Below are 24400 nucleotides of genomic sequence, written 5' to 3'. Positions count from 1 at the left end.
ATTGGTCCTGGGTCCAGTTCTGTTCAATATCTTCATCAATTATTTAGATAACTGCATAGCGAGTACACTTATAAAGTTTGCAGACAATACCAAGCTGGGAGAGGTTGCAAGTGCTTTGGAGAATAGGATTAAAATTAAAAATCATCTGGACAAACTGGGAGAAATGGTCTGAATTAAATAGGATGAAATTCAAGAAGGACAAATGCAAAGTACTCCACTCAGGAAGGAACAATCATTTGCACACATACAAAATGGGAAATGATTGCCTAGAAAGAAGTACTGTGGAAAGGGATCTGGGGGCCATAGTGGACCACAAGCTAAATATGAGCCAACAATGTAACATTCTTGCAAGAAAAGCAAACATCATTCTGGGATGTATTTGCAGGAGTGTTGTTAGTTAGACATGAGTAACTCAGTGCTAAGGCCTCAATTGCAGTACTGTGTCCAGTTCTGGGTGCCACATTTTAGGAAAGAGATGGACAAACTGCAGAAAGTCCAGAGGAGAGTAACAAAAATTATTTAAAAAAAAAAAATCTAGAAAACATGACCTATCAGGAAAGATTGAAAAAATGGGTTTGTTTAGTTTAGAGAAGAGAAGACAGAAGGGGGACATAACCTTTTTATGTACTTGAAAACTGTTGTTACAAGGAAGAGGGAGAAAAATTCTCTCATTAACCTCTCAGGATAGGACAAGGAAGCAATGGGCTTAAATTGCAGCAAGTGTGATTTAGGTTAGACATTAGGAAAAACTTCCTGTCAGGGTAATTAAGCACTGGAACAAACTGCCTAGGGAGGTCTGTGGAATCTCCATCATTGGAGGTTTTTAAGAACAGGTTAGACAGACACCTGTCAGGAATGGTCTAGTTATTACGTAGTCCTGCCTTGAGTGAGGAAAAATTAGGTCACTTTTCAGCAAATGGCTTCCACAAGCAATAGGCTTAGATTTGCTAGTTATATATAGCAAAGGATTCTACTGGTCCCAGGCAAGATTTTTAGTAGAATTTACACATTCCTGCATATTCATCTTATTTGTTCATAAAGTCATCTGTGCACACCAGCCTTATTTTGATGTGTTCTGATTTTACATGTGAACTTTTGAAAGTGAGACGATGAATTTCATATACAATTTGACCATTATAAATCACAAAAATGTTATTTCTGACAATTCCAAGCATACTGCCTGTGATCCGAAATCTAAGTTGTGTTTTCTGGTTTTTACTTCCTAACTATCACCAGTAGCTCTGACACTCCTAATATGTACTATAACTGTAAGATGAAACCGAGACACACTGATGTCTACTCAAGATTAAGATTCTACAGTTTGAATCTTAGTTTATAATTGCGTGGACAGCAAGAAAGCCAGAATAAAATCCAGTATATCGCAGCAGTACTGGCTCTGTAGTATTAACAGGAGTAAATCTTTGTCCATTGGAAAAAGTGAATATAAGCAGGCCTGGAAGAATAAGTTTATTATTGGTAAGCACCCATAAACGTTGATTTCACCACACACAAAACCAGGACAAAAAATATTTCCATCAACATGAATCGATATTTACAGATAGGCAAAGAAAGAAAAATACTGCTTGATAACTTTCATTTAACTTTGTATATTTTGACATGTGATATTGACCATTTGTGTTTTAATAGTTATAAAGCTTTTGAATCTCAACATTTACTCTAATTATTCTGATAGCCCCATAACTTCCCATAACTGTAAGAATTTAAAAATTGATAAAAAATTAAAAAAGCTTAAAAATAAACATTGATATTATCTGTCAAAATTATAATAAAATAAATACAAAATTCTGTCAAGCCTAAATATAAGACTAACAAATAAGGTGATGACATTTTTATTTAGGCTATAGTTTTCAAAAACTGTGTGACTACAGTGAGACTCTTAAGGCTCTAGGTAAGTGGCCTGATTTTTAGGAGCAATGATCACCCAGAAAGTCCCACAGAATTTATGTAGCTCCAACTGTGGGAATCTCAAGTGCAGACAGATATTCACTAAGAACTGGTAGGTGCTCAGAACTTTTGAAAGTTAGGCTACTTATTTAAGGACCTAAATAGGGAAATAGGAGCTTAACTTTGGTCACCCATTTTTGAGTCACTTTTCTCAACATAATTTTAAATTAACATTTGTAAATGTATTTCAAGTTTTATTTAGGGTAAATTCTTTTGAATATCGAATTGCCAGGCAGAGCAAAACATTTTAGATTGAATTATCATTTCAACACACATGCAGAACTTGTATTGTACCTTTTAAAATAAGCTCCCATACTATAAATTCTCTTTTTTTAAGGAGACCAGAAGAGTTTTGTTTAAGATTATTTTGTTCCTAGCTTTTAAACAAGAAACTTAAAATTACAATGTAGTTTTATCCTAGGAATAATCATTAGGATTCTGTGGGAGGTGTCTGTATAATCATTAAAAAAAATTGTTGCAACTGGGAAGGCAAACAAGTATACAAATAAGTTTCTGTACAGGCAACAGGTACATAAAGGGAACAGATTAAATATGTTAATTTAATATTTTATTCATGATACCTCATGCATTTTGCCTCCAGGACATATTGAAAAGAACTGACACCACTGTTAAGTACTTTCTACTGCAGTAAAATTTGAATCTATAAACTCAAACTGAAGTTGCCTATATTAATAAGAAACTAAACAGACATGCTGTGATTAAATTAAAACTGATTGCCAATCCATGCAAACTCCCTTTTATTTAGCTGGACAATTATCGGCACCTCGTTTTTGACTACGCAACTTCACTCCCATTTTTATATTTGAACGTCCACACAAAAAACTGTAAGGCTGTCAAGTGCAAGACATGTTAGGACACTAGCTCTCACACACAGGCTCGCTCTCCCAAAACCCTATTAAGCAGCTTCTCATATTTCCTATGTCTATTTTATCTTCACCTTCCCACATTTTCATTGATACTATCAGTCAGACCCTTCTACTTCATCCTTTCACAAAACTTAGTGCCATGCAAGACGTACCAGAGAGAAAGGTTATGTATTATTACGCAAAGTCAGCTTTAGACTAACTTTTAGCAAAGTTAGATATGAATGAGGAATTTTAATTTATACTAAAGCTTTAAAACTGTTAAACATATTAATGCCTTCCCCCTCCCCTCCTTGTTAAAAAACAAACAAACAAACCCCAGACTACTGCACTTATTACTAAGGTCTGCTAGCCTGTCATTTATCTAGTTAGATCATATATGAAAGTGTGTGGGTTTTTTTTTTAATTCAACTACACATGTTCACTGCATTAACATCTATATGAGGCAGATGATGTATGATTGTTTTAGTTAGATAAACTGTCACTTAGACTGCTGAGATACAGTAAGGCACCAGCAGAGATTTCAGCAAATCACATGCCAGCATATTTTCTTTTTACCTTGGTTTGTAGCAATCAGTCATTACACAGTAGGGCCAGTATGTTCAAGTAAACAGATTAAGCTCAGACAGGATTTAAATGTTGTTATGTACACTCCACAGCATCACTTGACACCGGGATGGACTGCTACCTTCCTATCACCAAATCAATCTCCTTCGGTTTAGAAAGATGCTTGTTTTATTGATTCATTTAATTCCATGTCAATTTTATATTGTTACAATACAATATGAAAGTTACTGTGACTTTCAAAGGCTGAAAAAGTATTCAGTAAGGAAGCTGGTATTTTGTATTGCTCTCCATGCTTTACTCTAACAGACAACATGGTTTTCACATGTTAGTACAAGTTAAACTTTATGCAAAAAAGAAAAGTGAATGAGGCAACAAGAGGATATTTTGGCTATTTAAACAATTCTTATTCTCTTCACTGCCACCATGTCAAAGTAGTGATGGAGGGAGGAAAAGAATACTACAAGATATAGCTTTGGATAATCCAGTGTAATTGCAGAGTTCCATTATCAAATTCTATGAGTATCACACTGTCTAATAATATATGAAAAGGCCAAGTTAAAGGGTTGGGCTATTTTGGAAAACAACGAGAGGAAACGGAAAGAAAGCAGTGAGTTATACTAAGTAGTGAGCCATCTGGCATAGGTCTTCAAACTAGACCCAACTGGGTTACCTGTCATGCAGCAACAGGAACTCTGTCCATTCAGGCTCTTGTCTACTGCCTGAACTGTGAGGTTCCCCCTAACTAGCACACTACAAGATCAGTTACAGTGGTAGATATTAGCAAGAAGCAAATAAGTATCTGAATCGGTCCCAACTTGTTTGGTGAACTAAAGAAAGTTGCTTCCTTCTGCTCTACTCCCTACTATGACCTTCTTCAACCACATTACTGTACACACACACAACCACATCTCTCTCCTTTTAGAGATTTTTTTTTCTACATAAGAGTAATGATATGTCTGATCGAGTTACCAGTTATGGATAGTTGATATTTGGGCCAGCATGAGACCTCCTCATTCTAGCTCAGGAAGGTCCCAACATCTGCTATCTTCCTGTTAGACAGGATATTGATGTATAAGAGTTCACTTTGGCCACATGACAATTTGCTTTTGAAAAAAAAATATTTCTAGACCAGTTATGTGGTCTTGTAAACAGTCACCTGATATGATAGGTTGGAGCTTTCAAGAGAATCATATTGGCATTTTTTGTTCTGGTCATCAACTGTTCTCCAAAGTCTATCTGGGCTGCTGCTCCTCTCAATTTGAGTACATTTCTTTAAGTTCAGGTGGTCTTTGGCACAGCTGAGGACACATTTCAGCTTCTCTTTGGTGTACCTGAGACACAGACTGTACGGGACCAGGGCATAGGCAGTCTGACCTACTGGTCACAAGTCAAGGATGGTTATGAGGTGGTAGTCAACGAGCAGGGATTGGAGTAATCACTAGTGCCAGGATCAATAGGCAAGAGTCAGGGTCAGAGTCAGGGACCGGAGATCAGAGTTACCATGCTGGAATCAGGAGGCAAGAGTCACTGTCAGAGGCTGAAAATCAGAAAGTGAGAAGTCACAGCAGGCCAGAAGTCTGTGTGGTTGCACAGACAACTTCTTAGGACATCTTTTTAGTGAGCAATGGCCAATCAGAAGGCTCCAGAGTGCTGTCACTTTGGACCTTTTTGGCGGTAATTCTTGCAGCGCCTAATCTCCACAGTGCTCCTTGGATGTGGCTCCACGTAGGTTCCTGGTGGCGATATGGGAATGTCAGCTGTCCCAGTTTCTGCATATCTGGGTTCTAGTCCCACAGATCCTTATACAGAAGGAGGACCTTGCAATAAGTCTTGGCTATGTACTGGTGTCATACAAATTTGAAAATTTTAGAATATGAATCAGACCAGACGCAGGGGTGGCTCCAGGCCCCAGCACGCCAAGCGCGTGTTTGGGGCGGCAAGCCGCAGGGGGCGCTCTGCCGGCGCTGCAAGAGCGGCAGGCAGGCTGCCTCCGGCAGTTTGCCTGCGGAGGGTCCGCTGGTCCCGCAGCTTCGGTGGACCTCCCGCAGGCACGCCTGCAGCAGATCCGCCGAAGCCGCGGGACCAGCGGACCCTCCACAGGCAAACCACTGGAGGCAGCCTGCCTGCCGTGCTTGGGGCAGCAAAATCCCTAGAGCCGCCCCTGACCAGACGGTTTAGGATGTGCATCAGCAGTTTTATGCAACATTTTAGGCCTCTAAAACTGTGGTGTACAATCTCCACCCATGTTTGGCTTGTGAGTTTTGGGGGGATTTTTAAAGTTCTTTATGATGATCTGCTGGAGGCCCCAATCGGCTTTGACAGAACTTAAGCTTTCATTTAAAAATAATTATTAGTGACTATGGTTGCAAAAAAACTATTTTACTGCTGCTCATTTTCACAGAAATGTCTAGCTAGTGTACTTATCCCACCCATCTAGCTGGATATCACAGAAATTAAAGGTGGAAAGATCTATTACGACTGGAGAGAAATCTTAGGCACTGGACTGCCCCAGGCTCCAATTCCTCTCTAGAGAAACAAGCCAGTCAGAGCTCCTCCGTGTGTTAGATAGGTCAGAGCAAAAATCAAGGTTTTGATCATCAACTGGTCATTGAAACTTGTGGAAGGCAACTACTACTGCAAAACTCACTCTACGAGCCTAAAATCATTTACTGACTCATCACAGCAAAATATTCTCAGGTACTTAAAACCTCACAGGTGAGTGGGACTTTTGTTTTCTGCTAGTATGGAAGACTGGCCCTTTACATTCAGCACCAAACTTTCACATAGACAACTTCAGCCAAATGACCTTTTCCCACTTTCTGTCCAGTCAAATGTTCAAGAAACATGTGGCAATTGTGTGCTTGCTGAAAAGATCAAGAAGCTTCAAGATTCATTTGAGCAATGACAAAGATTTTCAAGAGGAACAAAAAAAAAATTCACCTAAATTCAAAAATAGTGTAGATTAGTTGAAATTAAATTACTCCAGACTACTTCAATTTAAATTTCACGAAGGAAACAACTGATTTTTTAAATACAGAAAATACCAGCCAAGCAACAGCTATCCAAAGTTAGGTCACAGGGCTATTTGTACAAAACCTCTTTGAAAGTACTTATTTGTGAACTGACCTTTCTATTATGAATTTAATCATCAGTTAGAGGAAGAAAAACAGTAAAGGCCAAGCAGCGAGTAAGGCCTTTGTATGCGGGCAATAAAGTTTTCTTGTCTCCTTCTGCTGGAAGGCAGGCTACATTCACACTGCCTGAGCTCGCCCAGAAGTACTAACAAAGTACTGATATTTCTACAGGAATCTAAAATAAAACAAACAAAAAACCACTCCAAACCTTACTGTGTGTTCCACAATATGTTCTGCCCCTTCGGAGGAAAAAAAAAATAGCTTGTCATCAAGAAGTTTCCAAGAAGCAGTACCAATCTTCCCAGAGATATTCGTTCCCCTGCAGCCTTGAAAATCAGATTTTATATGCATTTTGTAAGCTACTACGTACACTGACAGTACTCAACATCATGTTGAGTAAACATGTTTTCTCTTTAAGCTTTTTCCAGTACAAATACACACACTATGGATAGGCTTGCTCCCTGCAACAAGGTCCAGAACCTTCTGGAAAATTCTGCTAGTTAGGGACTGTGAGGACTTTCCTTCAAGTAATGGAAATGTCCAGGTGAAGCTACATAAGGAAATATGGCATCCATAAGTGCTGTTCCTGACAAATGCCAGAAGAGCATGTCAAAATCACTCTGGTTCCTTCAACTTGCTAGCTGAGCCATTTCTTTGTTTTTCTCCACAGTTATGGACAGTATAGGTTTTTGTTTTTATCTTTTGTCTCAACAAAAACTTTGGAGACCTTTGGTTCCTGGAATTGCCTTAAACATGTGGATGGCAGACTCAACAAAAAAACCTGGATTCAAGGAAGGCCTTTCTTGTGAACATGAATTTTCTGGTCTCAGACCCTTATAACTGATATCTTGGATAATAAGTATTTACCAATCAGTTCTCCAGCTGCCTTAAGAACACTAGAAAGCCCTATAAGGATGAAAATACTTTTCATATTCATACTTAGCTTAGCTTTTAGGACAGATTCAAACTGAGAACTGGCTCCATCCAGACCCTTCTCTTTAATTCTGATCAGAGGATGCCTTAAAGTTTAGTTCCGAGAGATCCTCATTGCTAGGATAAACTCGATAGTCTGCTATGCCAGTGGTTCTCAAAGCTGGTCTGCTGTTTGTTCAGGGAAAGTCCCTGGTGGGCCGGGCTGGTTTGTTTACCTGCTGCGTCTGCAGGTTTGGCCAATCATGGCTCCCACTGGCCACGGTTCGCTGCTCCAGGCCAATGGATAACAACAGTTCATTATATTCCTTTCAGATCTAGTTAGCTGCAGACCCCTGCTGCATCCACTGTATAACCGCCTACCCTCCTCCCTATGTTCCATAACCTCCTCACCCAGATGCCCAAGAACATGGGGGTGGGGGGGAGGAGGCGGCGGCTCTGGGCACCCAGCCACTCCACTGCTGTGGATGGCCCAAGCAACAGAGGGCTGTCATTCAAACAGTGTGATTTTTAGTGTGGCTACAATAAGCAATGTGGCCTTGTCCTTCCCTCCTCCCCCACCCCACCCGGGCTACCTTGTCCGTTATCTCTTCTTTTTTTAAAAATTAATAAAGAAAGAATGCATGGTTTCAAAACAATAGTTACTTTATTTCGAAGAAGAGAGGGTGGTTGGCTTACAGAGAATTAAAATCAACAAAAGGGGCGGGTTTGCATCAAGGAGAGAAACATACAACTGTCACACCGAAGCCTGGCCAGTCATGAAACTGGTTTTCAAAGCCTCTCTGATGCACAGCGCACCTTAGTGTGCTCCTCTAATCGCCCTGGGGTCTGGTGTGAAATGATTGTCTGCCGTTGCTTTCACGGAGGGAGGGGCGACTGACGACATGTACCCAAAGCCACCCGCAACAATGTTTTTGCCTCATCAGGCATTGGGAGCTTAACCCAGAATTCCAATGGGCGGCAGAGACTGCGGGAACTGTGGGATAGCTACCCACAGGGCACTGCTCCGTAAGTCGATGCTAGCCATGGTAGTGAGAATGCACTCCACCGACTTAATGCACTTAGTGTGGACATAGAAATTGATTGTATAAAATCAATTTCTAAATATCAACTTCTATAAAATCGACCTTATTTTGTAGTGTAGACATACCCAAAGTTATGCAGGAATAGCTACTGCACTACAGACAAGACCTAACCAACTCAGATTGAAATAAATGTACTGCACTTATTAATGTGCAATTACATACTGCACTTCATATTCAAAGTTACTTCCCTTTTTTGAAAAGTACTTATATCTAGAAGTTTGCATAGCATTTTGTATCAGTTGTTCAGAGAGACAAGTTATTTAGAAACAAGGTCAAACTTTATTTTTGGAATGGATGTGCCTTTCATATTTCCATCATTCTACCTGCCCACCCATTCTTTTCTTGTAAGCAGGCACGTAACTGAAATTTACTTTTTGAGAAGGATTCCTGTAAGCTTCCAACCCCTACTATAGTTTTAAGAATAAAGGCAAGCAAACAGAGCTGAGAAACAGCATGTTGTATACATACACTTCATTACATTCATGAAGATGGTCACACAGCTAGTGCTTCCAATTTGCCAGTGCTGGTAATCCAGCACTGAGGATATTTTAGTGTTGCAGATTTGTTTGATGGGGGGGGGGGGGGGGAAGGGGAGGGCGGTAATTATAAAGAAACATCCTGTTTTTAAAAGGTTATATTTTTTAAATCCATTTTGTCATCAACTTCCATGAATTTTTATCCCTTTGGTAAAAACCGGCTTCTGGACAGCTTCCCAGTAAGAACCCCACAGAGACACTTTGGGTTGGTTGCTGGGCAAACAGAAACTGTGAGCATTCTTCTCTAGAATTCAGCTACTGAGGAAAAGGAGCATCTCATATATAGTAGAACCCAAGGGGGTCTGAGCCTTCCCAAGATTGGGGGGGGCTACAGGCCCCTCCCCTCCACCCCAAGGGCCCACCCCTCATCCTGCCCTGGAGGCATTTGTCCCCCACCCGGCCAGGCCAGAAGCTGGAGCAGGGCAGGGGAACCTGCCCCTCTACCCATGCCCATGGTGGAGTGGGGCCAAAAGCAGTCCCCTGTCAGTGTCCCCGGCCCCCAGATCTCCCACCCAGAGCAGGTGGAAGGACCCGGGCTCTCCACAGCTGCCTGTGCAGCTCTCCCCAACCCAGCTCCAGCCTGGGGGTGGGGCCTCAAAGCCACAGCCCAGCCATGATCAGAGCCGCGCGGGCAGCTGGCATGGAGTCATGGACCCTTCATCTGCCTGGGCCAGGTGGGGAGCTGGGGCGGGTGGGCACCCAGCCCAGCGGCTGCTCTCAGCCCCCCTGCATTGCAGTCAGGTGGAGTGTCCATGTGTCCCACAACTACCCAGGCTCCCCACTGGCCTTGCCAGGGCATGGGACCTAAGGGGGGAAAGAAGAGGGGAAGGGTGGGGTCTGCCCTGGCGAAATGTGAACGGGCCAGGCCCATCCACTTTCAAAAAGTGGGAGGACTATGGCCCCCCTTGCTCCGGCACCACTGGTAGAACCTCAAGAGTACCAAAACAACAGAGTTAATAACTGACTGGTCAAGGAACCAGAAGTACACAATCAGGTGGGGGGAGGAGAGCAAATACTATACAGTACTTGTTAAATGTAAACGACTTAGGAAAAAAAAAAAAAAAAAAGAAAAGAAAGGAAAAGGGAAAGTTTAAGAAAAAAGATTTGACAAGGTAAGGAAACCATTTCTGTGCTTGTTTCATGTAAATTAAGATGGCTAAAAGCAGTGTTTTTTTCTGCATAGTAAAGTTTCAAAGCTGTATTAAGTTAATGTTCAGTTATAAACTTTTGAAAGACCCACCATAACATTTCATTCAGTTACAAACATTTTAGAGTTACGAACTACCTCCATTCCTGAGATGTTTATAACTGAGGTTTTACTGTAACCCTGTAGCCATTTCTATACCCAAAGAAAGAAATGCCCCTTCCTTCATGGTCTCTGAATTGAAATCTAAATCTACACCTCATTGCTCAGGGAGCACAGCTGTTATGTGTGGCCTCTAGGGAGGAAGAGAAGTTCTCCACTGATGGAAGAGAGGAAATAAAACCTCTGAAGACTAAAAATGAGGCCTTGATTTAAACCCCCTACCCCCAAAGAGCATGGGAAGGGAGGAGGTGGGGAAAGAGAGAAGACACATTTTTAATACAGAGGAAAAGGGTTAGCTACAAACCTGTGCAATTCACATCCATATGCTGATACAAACCTGCCTATTTCCTTATACGATTTCTAAAAGATCATTTCAACATGAATCAACTGAATTAGCCTCTTAAAGTAGGTCGTTGCTGTAGCAACCAGTAGGCTGTTTGGACAACTCCCTGCAACAATGACCTACTTTTCAGCTCCTCCTAGGACAGCCTCATATAACCAGAATTTCACGTTCCCATCTGAAACAGTCTAAAGAGAGAAGGCTAATCTTTAACTTATAAAGCCCATCTTTCCTGGAAACAAAAATAGACTTCCAGAATGTTCAGAACCCAGATCAATGAGTTCCTCTACACTAACTAGAAACATATTCAGTATAGAAACAAAACTATTCAGTACACATTCAGACTTCAAAAAGCATTTAAGAAAGTCAATTATTAAAACTCAAAAATGCTAACAGAAAATAGCATGAGAAGCTGCCACAATGAACATGGCCAAATATAGTGTTGTTTTCTGACAGCAATCTTCATTGTAAACAGGCTGCTTCACTACATCACTGAGAGAGGAGCTGGGAGAGATATTCCTGGATTACAGACTTGAATAATATTAAGGTTATGACAAAACTCAGCAATGACAAAGTTACAATTGATACTTTGCATTTAACCCTGTATAATGGTAAGATGGTGGTAGAGGAAACATACAACATAAATCCAGGAAACAGCATTGACAGTTACTTGGTAACTTTTTGTCTATCGTTTGTAACAAGCTTTGTGTTACCAGTTTCCAAAAGAAAGAAATAAATTTACCAGTACATCTTTACTCAGAAGTTTATGAAAACAAATCTGAATTTTAATAAAATTTTGGAGACAGCTACCTCTTAGATAAAACTGAAAAGTCAACAATGTTTACCTGTAGAATGCATGGCTACTCGACCATCCAACTTCCCAACCATTTACATTAAGCCCACATACTTAATACGTGCAATAAAATGTTATAAGTGGGGGGGGGGGGAATCACATCCCAAGAACAAGAGAGGTGCTACAGATGCAAATCCATTATTACACAGTATACCTGGGGTTTCCGATTTTTGGTTTTAACCAATAAACACCAGTAGAGCACCCCCAACATAAACAAGAAACAGGTATTTATCCAATAAACACCAGAAATGGTTACCTGTATCTAAGGGCTTGTCTACACAGAGCAATAATATGGACTAAGAAAATGTGATTTCTAAAGTGTGCTATGCTGCACATTAATTGGTTATCTGAGACAATTCTGTGCCAAAAAATTTTAAAAAAATTAAAATTCTGCAAAAATTTGCTCATTGGCAGGTGCAGGGGCAATGGGACTCTCTTGGGGGGTGGTGGAGGTGAAGGTGGTTGTGGCTCAGTGTGGGGGGGAGGTTTGGATGCTGGGAGAGTGGGGGTGCATGGGGCTCGCCAAGGTAGTCCAGGTGGGGGAGGGCCCACTGGGGTGGAGGTCCAGGAGGGGCTGTGCATGGGGGCTCTGAATGCAGGGGGTGAGAATTGGCAGAGTGGAGGTTCAGGGTGTGTGTGTGTCTGGATATGGGGAGTTGGGCAGATGGGGGAGCAGCTCCCTGTACAATGATCCTTTCCTCTGCAGCTGAGGAGCAAGGGGGGCAGGAAGTGGGGATGTGCATGTGTGTAGCTTCCTGCAGTCAAGGGAGCTTTCTGGGGGTGGGTCTGACCCAGCCCTGGCCACTCCTTGCAGGGGAAGAGGAAGTCCCCTCCTTCCCAGCCCAGCCAAGACTAGCAGCTGAGTCCAGCACAGGATAGGAGCCACTGGTCAGGGCATCCCCAGCTCCCGCCACCCACGGTCCGCCAAAATGCCCAAAATGGCATGCCCACGCTGCTGAGGAGGGTGTGTGTGTTCAGTTTTGCAGCTTCCCTGTCAAAAGTCATTTTTCTGCGGGGAAGCAAAGAAATCTGCAGGGGACATGAAAGCTGCACTTGCGCAGAATTCCCTCAGGAGTAATTGGTGCGTGTAGACCCTGCTAGCATATACCAAAGGTTCCCTAGTATGCTTTAACAGAGAGCTCTTTGAAGCTGTACTACATTAAACTGCACTAGAGAATATTACAAAAAAATGACGGTAGTATATACATTACTCATTATTGTATATTATATACATTCAGGGTGGATAAAAATCAATTTAAAAAAAACCCAATTTTTTTTTATAAAATGGTTTGAGAAAACTATCTTTAGGTTTTTTCAATTACGATACATTACAGCTCAAAGATATCTCATCATGGAATAGAGATTATAAATTCTAATTCTATAGTATGAGACAATATATTCATGCAACGTTTAAGAAAAGTTTTGTAAACAAACTCGAATAGTTCATGGATTCGGGACCCAATCTTATGGGGTTCCAGGGGCTTCTGTATACATTATTTAGGTAAATCTTTCTACCTACCCAATGGGGCTCAGTCTAGTGTCTCACTCATCAGAGATGCTTAGTTTTGCAGTTCTCAAACTGAGGATTTGTGTCTCCAGAGATAACATGCTTGCTAACAGCAAAAATGTTTTTAAATAAATAAAATTCTATATATAGATAGAGAGAGGTGAGAAATAACAGACCTCAACCCTATTGTCCCTCTGCAAATTTGTGTACAGAGAGTCAATCCCTTATCTCTATATAAAAGTTTCAAAAAGTTCAATGAATAGAAGATTGTTGGGGCAGAATAGATCTAGACAAGGAGAAGAAGTCTGGAAATAAATGTGAGAAGGGAGAGCCAGGCAGCAGAAACAAAAGTGAAACTGTTTGAGCAGCATATTATTCCTTTGGACTAATTCATTCCAAATTGAGAAATCGTTTGGGATCTGAAAAAGCAGGAAAGCTGTTTTTTCTTTCCAGATTATGAAGAGGAAAATGAAGGTGAAGATGACTGAATTAGCTGCAGAAGCCAATATTTTAAGTTTCTCATGTTGACCTGGCTGACAGTCTATTTGATTTTTTTTTTAATATTTCATTTAACTATTTTAGTTAAAAACAATTTCAACAAAAAAAAAACCTGATTTTAAAAAAACTTGAAAGTTTAAATTAAAAAATGCATATGCTTGTTTTGTTAAAATATTATATGTTTGCTGTTGAAGAAAAAATATCCATACTACATAATGTTGTTGCTTTAGTTAAAAAAAACAATTTAAATGTCTGTCTAGTGATGTTCTTCTCCTAATACAGTCTGGCAAGAAAATCCTCCAAATGTTAATGATTAACCTGTTGAATTGGAGATAGTTCACCTCCCAATGACTTCATAAATATCTGCTTCAATTACCTAACAATCATTCATTTTCTGATATAGCTGTAAAACTAATCTGAAAAGTGTTCAAAATAAATCACTTAAAAAAAGTAGTGTGTACCTTCTAAAAATGAAACCTACATCTCTCTCTGAGTTGTGAAGTATATGTATTAAGGTTATAATAACCCATGCACTTTTATGTAGAAATCCATGATTAAATCAAGTCTTCCTGATTAGTGATTTAAATCAAATCCACCCTGTATACATTACAGTACAAAGAAAAAGCCCCCTCCCCCAAAAAAATTGATTGACATCCTCGTAAAACTCAAAAATTGCTAAAAACAAACTCTGAAAAATGAAATTAATAAACCCTGAAGAATGGAAGCCCCACATATGCCCTAATGAAGACAACATTAATAGAGAGGTTTGAACAGTTTTCTATGGGGAAAGAAGTAACTTATTTGTATCTTAAGTCTTGACAAAAACTGTAAATTAATAAGAAAACTATTTGAATCCATGACAAATGATAACATGGATGTAAAACTTTGGATGATGTTCTAGCACCCAAGTATTGGGTAAATCCTGTAAACATTATGAACCTCTACTACTCCTGCAAATAGCACTTCCCTAAACACAGCAACACAATAAATTAAGACCATTGCAGTTTTACTTTGCCACGGCTACACGGCTAGCCAAGTGCAGTATGTGGAATCCTGAAAAAGGTAAAAAAAGGGAGAGCAGAGAATACTTGAGAGAAACTCAAGAGTAAGATGAGTGCTGCATCTGTTCGGTGGCAGAGAATCTGAGTTCAAGAATGCCAAGAATCCGAGTTCTAGACGGGAATAGGCCTATTCTGCAGTCACACTCCTAAAGACAGGACAGGAGTACTTGTGGCACCTTAGAGACTAACAAATTTAAGCTTTTGTGGGCTACAGCTCACTTCATCAGATGCATGTAGTGGAAAATACAGTAGGAAGATTATATATATATATTATATATATATATATATATATATATATATATATATATATATATATATATATATATATACACACACACACACACACACACACACACACACACACACGAAACAATGGGTGTTACCATACACACTATAAGGAGAGTGATCAGTTAAGGTGAGCTATTATCAGCAGGAGAGAAAAAGAACTGTTTGTAGTGGTAATGAAAATGGCCCATTTCCAGCAATTGACAAGGAGATGTAAGGAACTGGGGGGGAGGGAGGGAGGAGGAATAAGCGCGGGGAAATAGTTTTACTTTGTGTAATGGCTCATCCACTCCCAGTCTTTATTCAAGCCTAGTTTGATGGTGTCCAATTTGCAAATTAATTCCAATTCAGCAGTCTCTCGTTGGAGTCTGTTTTTGAAGATTTTGTTCTTGTAATATTCCGACTTTTAGATCTGAAATTGAGTGGCGAGGGAGGTTGAAGTGTTCCCCAACTGGTTTTTGAATGTTATAATTCTTGACCTCTGATTTGTGTCCATTTATTCTTTTACGTAGAGACTGTCTGATTTGGCCAATGTACATGGCACAGGGGCATTGCTGGCACATGATGGCATATATCACACTGGTAGATGTACAGGTGAATGAGCCCCTGATGGCGTGGCTGATGTGATTAGGTCCTATGATGGTATCCCCTGAATAGATATTTGGGCAGAGTTGGCGACGGGCTTTGTTGCAAGCATAAGTTCCTGGGTTAGTGTTTTTGTTGTGTGGTACGTGGTTGCTAGGGAGTATTTGCTTCAGGCTGGGGGGTTGTCTGTAAGCAAGGACTGGCCTGTCTCCCAAGATCTGAGAGAGTGATGGATCGTCCTTCAGGATAGGTTGTAGATCCTTGATGATACTCTGGAGAGGTTTTAGTTGGGGGCTGAAGGTGATGGCTAGTGGCGTTCTGTTACTTTCTTTGTTGGGCCTGTCTTGTAGTAGGTGACTTCTGTCAATCTGTTTCTTCACTTCATCAGGTGGGTATTGTAGTTGTAAGAACCATTGATAGAGATCTTGTAGGTGTTTGTCTCTGTCTGAGGGGTTGGAGCAAATGCGACTGTATCATAGAGATTGGCTGTAAACAGTGGATCAAGTGGTGTGGTTTGGATGAAAGCTGGAGGCATGTAGGTAAGTATAGCGGTCAGGAGGTTTAGTAAAGAGTGGTGTTTATGTGGCCATCATTTATTAGTACTGTAGTGTCCAGGAAGTGGATCTCTTGTGTGGACTGGTCCAGGCTGAGGTTGATGGTGGGGTGGCATTGTTGAAATCATGATGGAATTCCCCAAGGGCTTCTTTTTCATGGGTCCAGATGATGAAGATGTCATCAATGTAGCGCGAGTAGGAGTGTTAGGGGACGAGAGCTGAGGAAGCGTTGTTCTAAGTCATCCTGAAGATTTCTTCTTCCAGAGTCTATGATCAGCCTCCCGAAGATGATTTACAAGTGGGCCCATAGGATTTGCCAAAGACACGCCAACCTCTTGCCTGTCCCCAATACAAAAAGAATTACAGAAAGCGGGGGGGAGGGGGAAAAGAGATATCTACACTAACCCCACTACAATTTTCATTCCAACAAATTCCTACATACATGCAGCACTGCAGAAATATAAATACCTCTGAGCTGGACAGTGGTAGCCAACTGCTTTATTGGAAAGGAAAATTTTGGTCAAAGAAACCGGGAAAACTCTACTCAGCTGAAGAACATCATGTCCAGAAAAAGCAAGCAAGACCTGCATTTCAAGAGACCCATCTTAAAACTTTTGGGGTTTGAGGGAAGATATAGCATACTGATAGGGAGATAGCAAAATTCAGGGAATTTTTTTTTAATTACCCCCCCCCTTTTTTTTTTTTTTTTTTTTTTTTTTTTTACACACACAATATCCTTGCTTGGGCAAGTAACTGGCGATTTGCCAGAAAATTTGAAGGAATAACTAAGCAAAAAAATCAGTTTCCTTAATTTGAAGATTTTTCTCTTCTCTCCAATGAAGAAAATGTCTTGAGTCAGGAAATTTTGTTTAACCTGATGATAAAAACTGTTTTTCCTGTAATATCCATATGGTACTATTCTTCAAGAGTCACTGGTCACTTCACAGAATTAAGATACTTCCATGACCTGACTGTCCATATTCCTTATTACATGAAAGGAAAGAGAAGACAGCAATCAGTAAATCAACTGTATGTGGAGAATTGGTTAAAAAACAAAGATTCACTGATAATGTCACATATAAACGGTGTACTTGACTAAAGGAAAACATTTTATATATCTGGATTGCATGAAGGAAGCTGCCTTCATGTCCACTGAGTAATAACAAGTCCCCAGCTGGGATTTCTTGGGCGTTATTTCCCAAAAGTCTTGATTTGACCATTCCATTCAGTTTTTGATTTTTCATCTTGGAAAGAGAGTCTTCCATTTTCTTGGCACCAACACAGACATCAAGAACAGAGTAAGTCAGACTGCCATTATTTAATTAAAATAAATACTGGGCAAGAGAAGGAAGTTATGTCAGATTCTTGGTGGGGAATACGGGAAGAGAGAAGAGCTCAAATGCATATAATTCTATGGCATAACCATTAATAATTCCTTTCAGAACTCATTTCTCCTCTGATACTTAGTCCAGTCAGAGGTCCACAGTCAACTTTTCACTCATGAAATGCTGGATATTCCTCTGTTAGAGTTGAAGGGTATAAAATGAAGAAGAGATCTTGAAATCACTGATGAGCTCTCCCCTAAAACCACAGACCATCTTAATCTGAGGAATGAAAAGGCAGTTTATCCATTACCCACGGGATTGGTCTCTAAACAATGTAAACCCGAACTAGAATTATTTCTCTTTCCTATAATAACTGAAACTTATGAAAATCAATTACTCAATTGCTTTTCTGAGAATTTCCTTAACGTACCTCCTTCAAAAGGTGTTTGGATGATGATGAATGTGGATACAGGGATCTGCATTTCAAACCAAGCCTAATTTCAGGAGTATCTATTTATGTTGTATAATGAATAAAAAAAGATCATACTATTATTAAAATGTAGCATAAAAATAAATGACAACTCTCATATTGTGCTTTTAACAGAAGTACATTATTTTCATCCACAGATCTCACAGTGCTTTAAAAAGCAAGTATCATTATCCCCATTTTACAACTGGGGAAATAGACACAGAAAAATGACATGACTTGCCGATGGTCACCCAGAAGAGCAGGAGCAGAGTAGGGAACAGGCTGTTAGATGCCTAGATCAGAAGAACAACACTTCTCAAAGTAAAAACTGAACCCAGGACAGCTGCTGCGTTTTAGTTCTTTTTTTTAAAAAGAGTGTTAATTTCTCACATCCTGAGAGAGAGCTCTCTCTTTCTATTTACTTGCCTCTCCAATCTTCTCCCTTTTCCCTTCATATCTAAGGACACTGTGCTGTTTACAATTGCTGTCTGGAGTTCCTCTCCTCCAACTCCATCCTAGACCCCCTACCATCCAGCTTCTGCCTTTACCGCAACTGAAATCACTCTCACCATCTCTCATGACATCTTAATCAAATCTCAGAACCATCATTTTCCTTAACCTACCGGTTACCTGTGACACAGCTGACCATGGCTCCTCTTCTTGAAACTCTTGTCCTCCCTCGGCTTTCATGACTATCCTATCCTAGCTCTCTTCCTACTTTTCTAATCACTCTGTCAGCTTGTCCTTTGGAGGATCCCTCCCCAGCTTTCTGCAGGAGTTCCACAGCGCTCTGCCATTGGTCCCTATCTCTTCTCCTTTTATCTCTGGGTAATCTCATCTGCAAACACAAATTCAACAAGCAGGTCCCAGCACAGCGAAGTCCTTACCAAATAAAATGCACTGAAGTTATTATGTGCCTTCACAGTGAGAGACTTTCAGAATTGCTGAGGTAACCTAAGAGACACCTAAGATGGAAATTCAAGCACCAGACGTATGAATATTTCACACTTAATAATTCTTACAAACCATGAAGGTGAGTTTGTTTAAAAAATTACAGAGGAATTAGATTCGAAAAGTTGAGAGCATGAAGGAACATAGGTGCTGGAACTGGGGGTGCTGCAGCACCACCTGGCTTAAGATGGTTCCATCATATACAGGGTTTACAGTTTGGTTGAATGGCTCTTAGCATCTCCACTATACAAATTGTTCCAGTGACCCTGGAAAAGAGAAATAAATGCTTGTACCTCTACTTCTCTGATTGGGTAGAGCAACAGACTATATTAATAAGACTGGCAGTGCCTCAAGCCAGGAAGTTATGAAGCATAGGTTATGGAGAAACTCCACATAACGCCTGCCTCCCTCTCCCAAATGAAACCTTCTGCCATTAAAAAAAAAACACAAAAAAACCAGCACCTAACATTATAAGCTACTGAACACGCCAAAATATTCCCACAGCAAAAGAACAATTCAGTTCAAAATAAAAATACATTAACTGTATGCAGAGTTAATAATGTTTGGTTTTTTGAAACGAGAAAATAAGTATTTTAAAGAAAACAGAAAGAAGAAACCAAAAAAATTCTACCACGCGAAATTAACAGGATGCCTAAGGTTTTCTAAAACTACTCCTTCATACCAGCATCCTTCCCAACCAACAGGAATCAAGGAAAACAAAAGAAATGTAAATGATCAGCCAAACTGAATCCTTACACGGCAAGACAATGAAGGAAAGAAAAAAAAAATACTTGGAAATATCTCTATTAATCAAATGCCAAAACAAGAGTAAAAGCATTTTCTTTCATCCTGAAGCCAAACGTGATCAGAGTGATTTGTACTCTTTGCTCGTAACAGGCAAACATATTCAAAAACAGTCAATCTGAGACAAAGTCATGCTCAAACCCTTTATAACCTATCCTGAAAAAAAAGTTATACCTTTAACTTTTGTATTTTGAGGAGAAAAGTTCACAAGTCATTCAGTTTCTTCTTAAAAACTATGGTTCCACTGTGAAATGAGAGCTACATCATTTTTTTGAGGGCAGAATTTAAACCATGTAAAGTAAAGTAAGAGTAACTAAACAGCCAGTTAGATTTCTTAATATATGTCAGGGGTGGCCAAACAGTGGCTCATGAGCTCTTTTACAGTTAATGTGCAGCTTGCAGAGCCCCCACACCTCCCCATTCTCCACCTACCAGACTGGGGGGGAGGGTAGGGGGGGGGCGGAAAGAGAGATTGGGATCTCTGCCTTGCGGCAGTATGGTAGGGTAGGGGCTTCTGCCCAGCGGGGAAGGGGGTCTCAGGGCTTCAGCCCCATGTGGCGCACGTACCGGGGCTTGGGTCTTCAGCAGGAGCAGGACTGATGCCCAGAGTCCTGGCAGCTGTGCCCCAGCTCTCAAACTTGTGAAGACTGTCATATGCAGCTTGGATGGTCAATAAGTTTGGCCACCCCTGGTATATGTCAATGTCAGAAATGAGAGACATAACTCTGATATCAAGGAGTTAAGGACAAAACTTCCATTTTGCATCTTCCTGCCCCATGTCCTATCACTTTTTACATTAATTTAATCAATCTTCTGTTAGGACAGAATCCTACATTTGAGAATGGAAATGAAAAATTTGTTATCTAGAACCAGTACCTCTGGAATGATCAACAGGGAGATATACTTAGGTGCCAATTCAACAACTTGAGAGGCAGAATAATAATCAAAAGCATGGTATTAAGTTTTAGAGGGCATAGGAAAGAAGCCAAGAGAAAAAGAGGTCAGTAAGGCCATGTCACTGGTTAGTAATTATACTTGCTCAATATGACAACTATACAAAAATACTAATTCACACAAGAGTTACCTGCATGGTTAAGAGGAGAATTTCCCATACAACATCAATATATTGAAGTATGCTCTCAATTTGCCAGGTTAAAAAACCCTAAAAACCAGAAATACTGCAAATGTCTCTTTATTTTGCACAACTTACAACATGAATGGAGGAATCATGACTGATGTAAAGACAGCTATCACAATGTAATGTTATTTCTAAGAAGAAACAAAACTTAGTCTCCTCTCATTTCTTTTCTAGTTTTATTATAGCATCTTTTTCTATGCCCATTCTGTTAACCATGCTTTAACTTCAAAGATAGATGAAAACCTGACAATGGTAGTCACTCCGAATGCACTGATTTTGAACAAAAGGTGACAGGGTCTGGAAGAGAATCTGGGTCACTGGTCCAGCCCTTTGCAAGACAAATATTTTTGTCTACATAAAATTTCCTCAGTTTAAAGCCCTCCCTCAACCCAATGCTAAACTCATGTTGATGAAAAAATGGCACTGTAAATTAGCAGCAGAAAAAGGAAACTGACAAGAAAATTTAAGATTTTCAGTTGCTGAGTGACCATCTGTTCCTACTCACACAGAGTTGTTGTGTTATTGTTTTGCCAGTGCAATGCCCTGTTCTGTAAAAATACATGAGCAAATAACCAATATCTGAGAAGATAAGCGCTTGACTGTCAATTTCAGCTGCTGAATGATAGCTCCAAACTGAAAGGGCCATTTTACAGGTCTTGTGCACACACTACAGCTGTTAAAAAAATGAAAACAAAATTATGAAAAAAATGTAAATTGTTTCCATTTAGTTCAAAACAAACTTATTTGTTTGTTTATAAACTTATTGAAATCATTTTGGTAAATAGTTTTTGAGACTAGTTTTGTTGGTATCTTAATGGTGGCTGTAAATTTTACTTGAAAAAGCTTTAATAAAACACATAATAAAGAACTATGAAGCAGAAGGCTGAGTCTCTGGACATAAACTGTGTTTATAGCAAGAGCCATATAGGCACTGAAATCTGAAGCAATTCAAATGGTCTCTTGGGAGAGGGTGCTGCAGTATCTGAAACTAGTTCTGGGAGATCTCTGATCTTGTTGGAGAGGTGAAGGATTAGTACAGAGCAGGCATTCTTCCTTTAAAAAAAAAAAAAAAGTCTCCGAAGTCCTGTGTTTTTCTTTTAGACTATAAGTTCTTCAGAGCAGGGATTGACTTTGTCTTCTGTACAGCACTAAGAATATTTTTAGTCTAAGCAAGCTAACACATGTGCTAAATATGAGTAATATATATTATACACATATAATTGTATATTGAATGGTTGCCAGAAACCCAGAGGATGTTAGTATTAATATTAATGAGGCTCTTCTTCTTTAGTAGGTCCCATGAAGTTCACACCTGCTCACAGATCATAAGCTTCCATGCTGCATGCTGACCTTTTACAGACTAGAGACTACAGGAGTAGAAGCATATCTTGATTTGTTTCTCCATAATATTACATATTTCAGGATACTTAACATTCTTAATTCCTACTCCACTAACAAACAAATTTAGGAACCTGCAAACTATTTTAAAAACATGAGACTTGCCTTATTCCTTTAGGCTGGCTCCAGCAGATAGAATGATTAGGAAATATAATTTCACAGCTTGTAATGGCATGTACGTAATTCTACCATAAAAGCAGAAATCTCTGAATTGTTTATAAAGAAAATATGTTTTTCAGTAGAAAGTATCTGCTGAAAACAACTTGTAAAGACAATTGTTGATCATCCCATTTGGAACGAGTGTCCAGCAACAACTGTATTATACCGCATAATTCTAAGTTGATAGTTAATGCATGTTTGTCAACAAAAATGAAATATCATAGGAAGGGTACTCTAGTACTTCTACCTTCTCAAGACTATAAATAGGACTACCATGAGCAGAAGTTGGCAACTTCCAAACATTTAAAGAAGTTAGCTTGTCCATGAAGTACTCTGATGTCCTTGGATAGAGAAAATTATATAAACTAAAAGGAAGTTCTTGTAGAGAAGGCTCTAAACTGGTAGCCTAGTAAGTTAAAGTTCTCCTCTTAACTCTGCCATACATTCCTTGTATAACTTTGGGTAAGTAACTTCATCTTTCTGTACCTCAGTTTCATCATTTGTAAAATGAAGTTAACACTTCTCAGCGCTACAGTTCTGTGGAGGCTAAATTAGCATTCATCCATCCAAGGACTACAGGCTCTTTGCTGATTCTACATGAATTCCAAGATAGTATCAGTTTATTAGAAAAGAAAAACCTTTCAGACAAATACTGAAGTTTCAAGTAAGCTCATCATTTTGTATGTATAACCTAGCCCCACTACCCTCTCCCTTATTTCTTCTTTTCTTTCGATGTCATCTCTTTATTATACAGGTAACTTTAACTACGGAGCTATGACAGATAAGTGCAAAACTCAAAGCAGGATTCAACCTCTGGCTACAAGTTAGGTGTGATTCCCAGCTCAAATACCCATATTCACACTAACTTGCATCTGAATGTGCTACACTACTCTTTTTAGCATGCTAGCTCAGATGAGAGCTTCCACAAGTGTGAAGATGTAGCCACTGTTTGGTATGAATGTTCGTTACACTTGCATCTTCCTGAAAATGACATCACTTTTCAGGGTTGAATGGATTTTCTGAGAATTTACATATAAATCTGTTTAAGCAATGTGTCAAATATTAAAAAGTCCTTTCGTGAATTCAATACCTGGTGTCAGTGCATTTTTTGTCTCAAAATAATCTCAGCTCAGGTATTTACAGGAAATAACTGACCCACTCTACTCAGCACCAGTGAGGCCTTAGCTGAAGCACTGCATCCGGGTCTGGGAGTCAAATTTATGAACAAATTGGAAAAAGTCCAGAACAAAAGTGATGTTCTTTTTTCTAAACTTTTCTTTTCTCATAGCTATAAAAAACTGTTCATGTTTAGTCTTGAGAAAAAAAAAGTGATGGGGACCTGACAGTCCTCAAATAGGTTAAGAGCTGTTAGAGATCAGTTGATCACCATCCTTTTTATATGTCCACTGAAGGTAGGACAAGCAATAATCAGCTTTATCTTCAGCAAGGGAGATTTAGATTACATATTAAGAAAAACTTTGTAACTGTAAGGATAGTTATGATCTGGAATAGGTTTCAAGGGAGGTTGTGGAATCCCCCTTATTGGAGGTTTTTAAGAACAGGTTGGACAAACACCTGCTGCCAGGGATGGTCTAGGTTTTCTTGGTCCTGCCACAGCACAGGGGGCTGGATTAGATGACCTCTTGAGGTCCCTTCCAGCCCTGCATTTCTATGATTTAGAAGGTAAGCTCTTTGGACTTGCATACACTAGTTTCTTTCCCTACAGTTTCCAGCCACTGCTACCAGCAATACCCCTCTACTGGAAGTCCCAGCGGCTGAAATCACTAGTATTTAACCTAAATCATCTAGATCTCCTTGAATCATGATTACACAACGCAGTGGGTTAAAAGCCAGGGCCTAGCAGGAGCGCTGCCAGGGAGGCGGGGACTCCCTTATTTGGCGCTGGGGCAGATTTTCTTTTGAAGGGGGGAAGCTCCTGGCACTCTGGGCGCTGACGGTTCCGCTCCGGGCCATTCAGCCCGGTGCCTTGGCCGCGGGCCACCCAGCAGCCCGGTGCCAGCCCAGCTGGGAGCACTCAGGAGGCGGGGGGCGGTGTTGCTGTGGCT

The 24400-nt window shown here is 40.1% G+C and overlaps 1 protein-coding gene and 1 long non-coding RNA gene across 3 annotated transcripts in view; both read right to left on the bottom strand.

Annotated features, from left to right (window-relative positions):
* The window catches only part of CRY1 (cryptochrome circadian regulator 1), a 68187-nt gene that overhangs the window by 43081 nt on the left and 706 nt on the right, over window positions 1-24400 (bottom strand). The gene's annotated exons all lie outside the window — the stretch shown is intronic.
* Window positions 16987-19217, bottom strand: LOC120370716. The gene is made up of 3 exons (XR_005583900.1): window positions 18515-19217; window positions 17846-17925; window positions 16987-17073 (listed from the first exon to the last, which is right to left on the bottom strand). It is a non-coding gene; the product is annotated as an uncharacterized LOC120370716 (long non-coding RNA).

Source organism: Mauremys reevesii, linkage group 1 (assembly GCF_016161935.1).
Source record: "Mauremys reevesii isolate NIE-2019 linkage group 1, ASM1616193v1, whole genome shotgun sequence".
Classification (NCBI taxonomy): Eukaryota; Metazoa; Chordata; order Testudines; family Geoemydidae; genus Mauremys; species Mauremys reevesii.
This window is presented reverse-complemented; position numbering and strand designations above follow the sequence as displayed.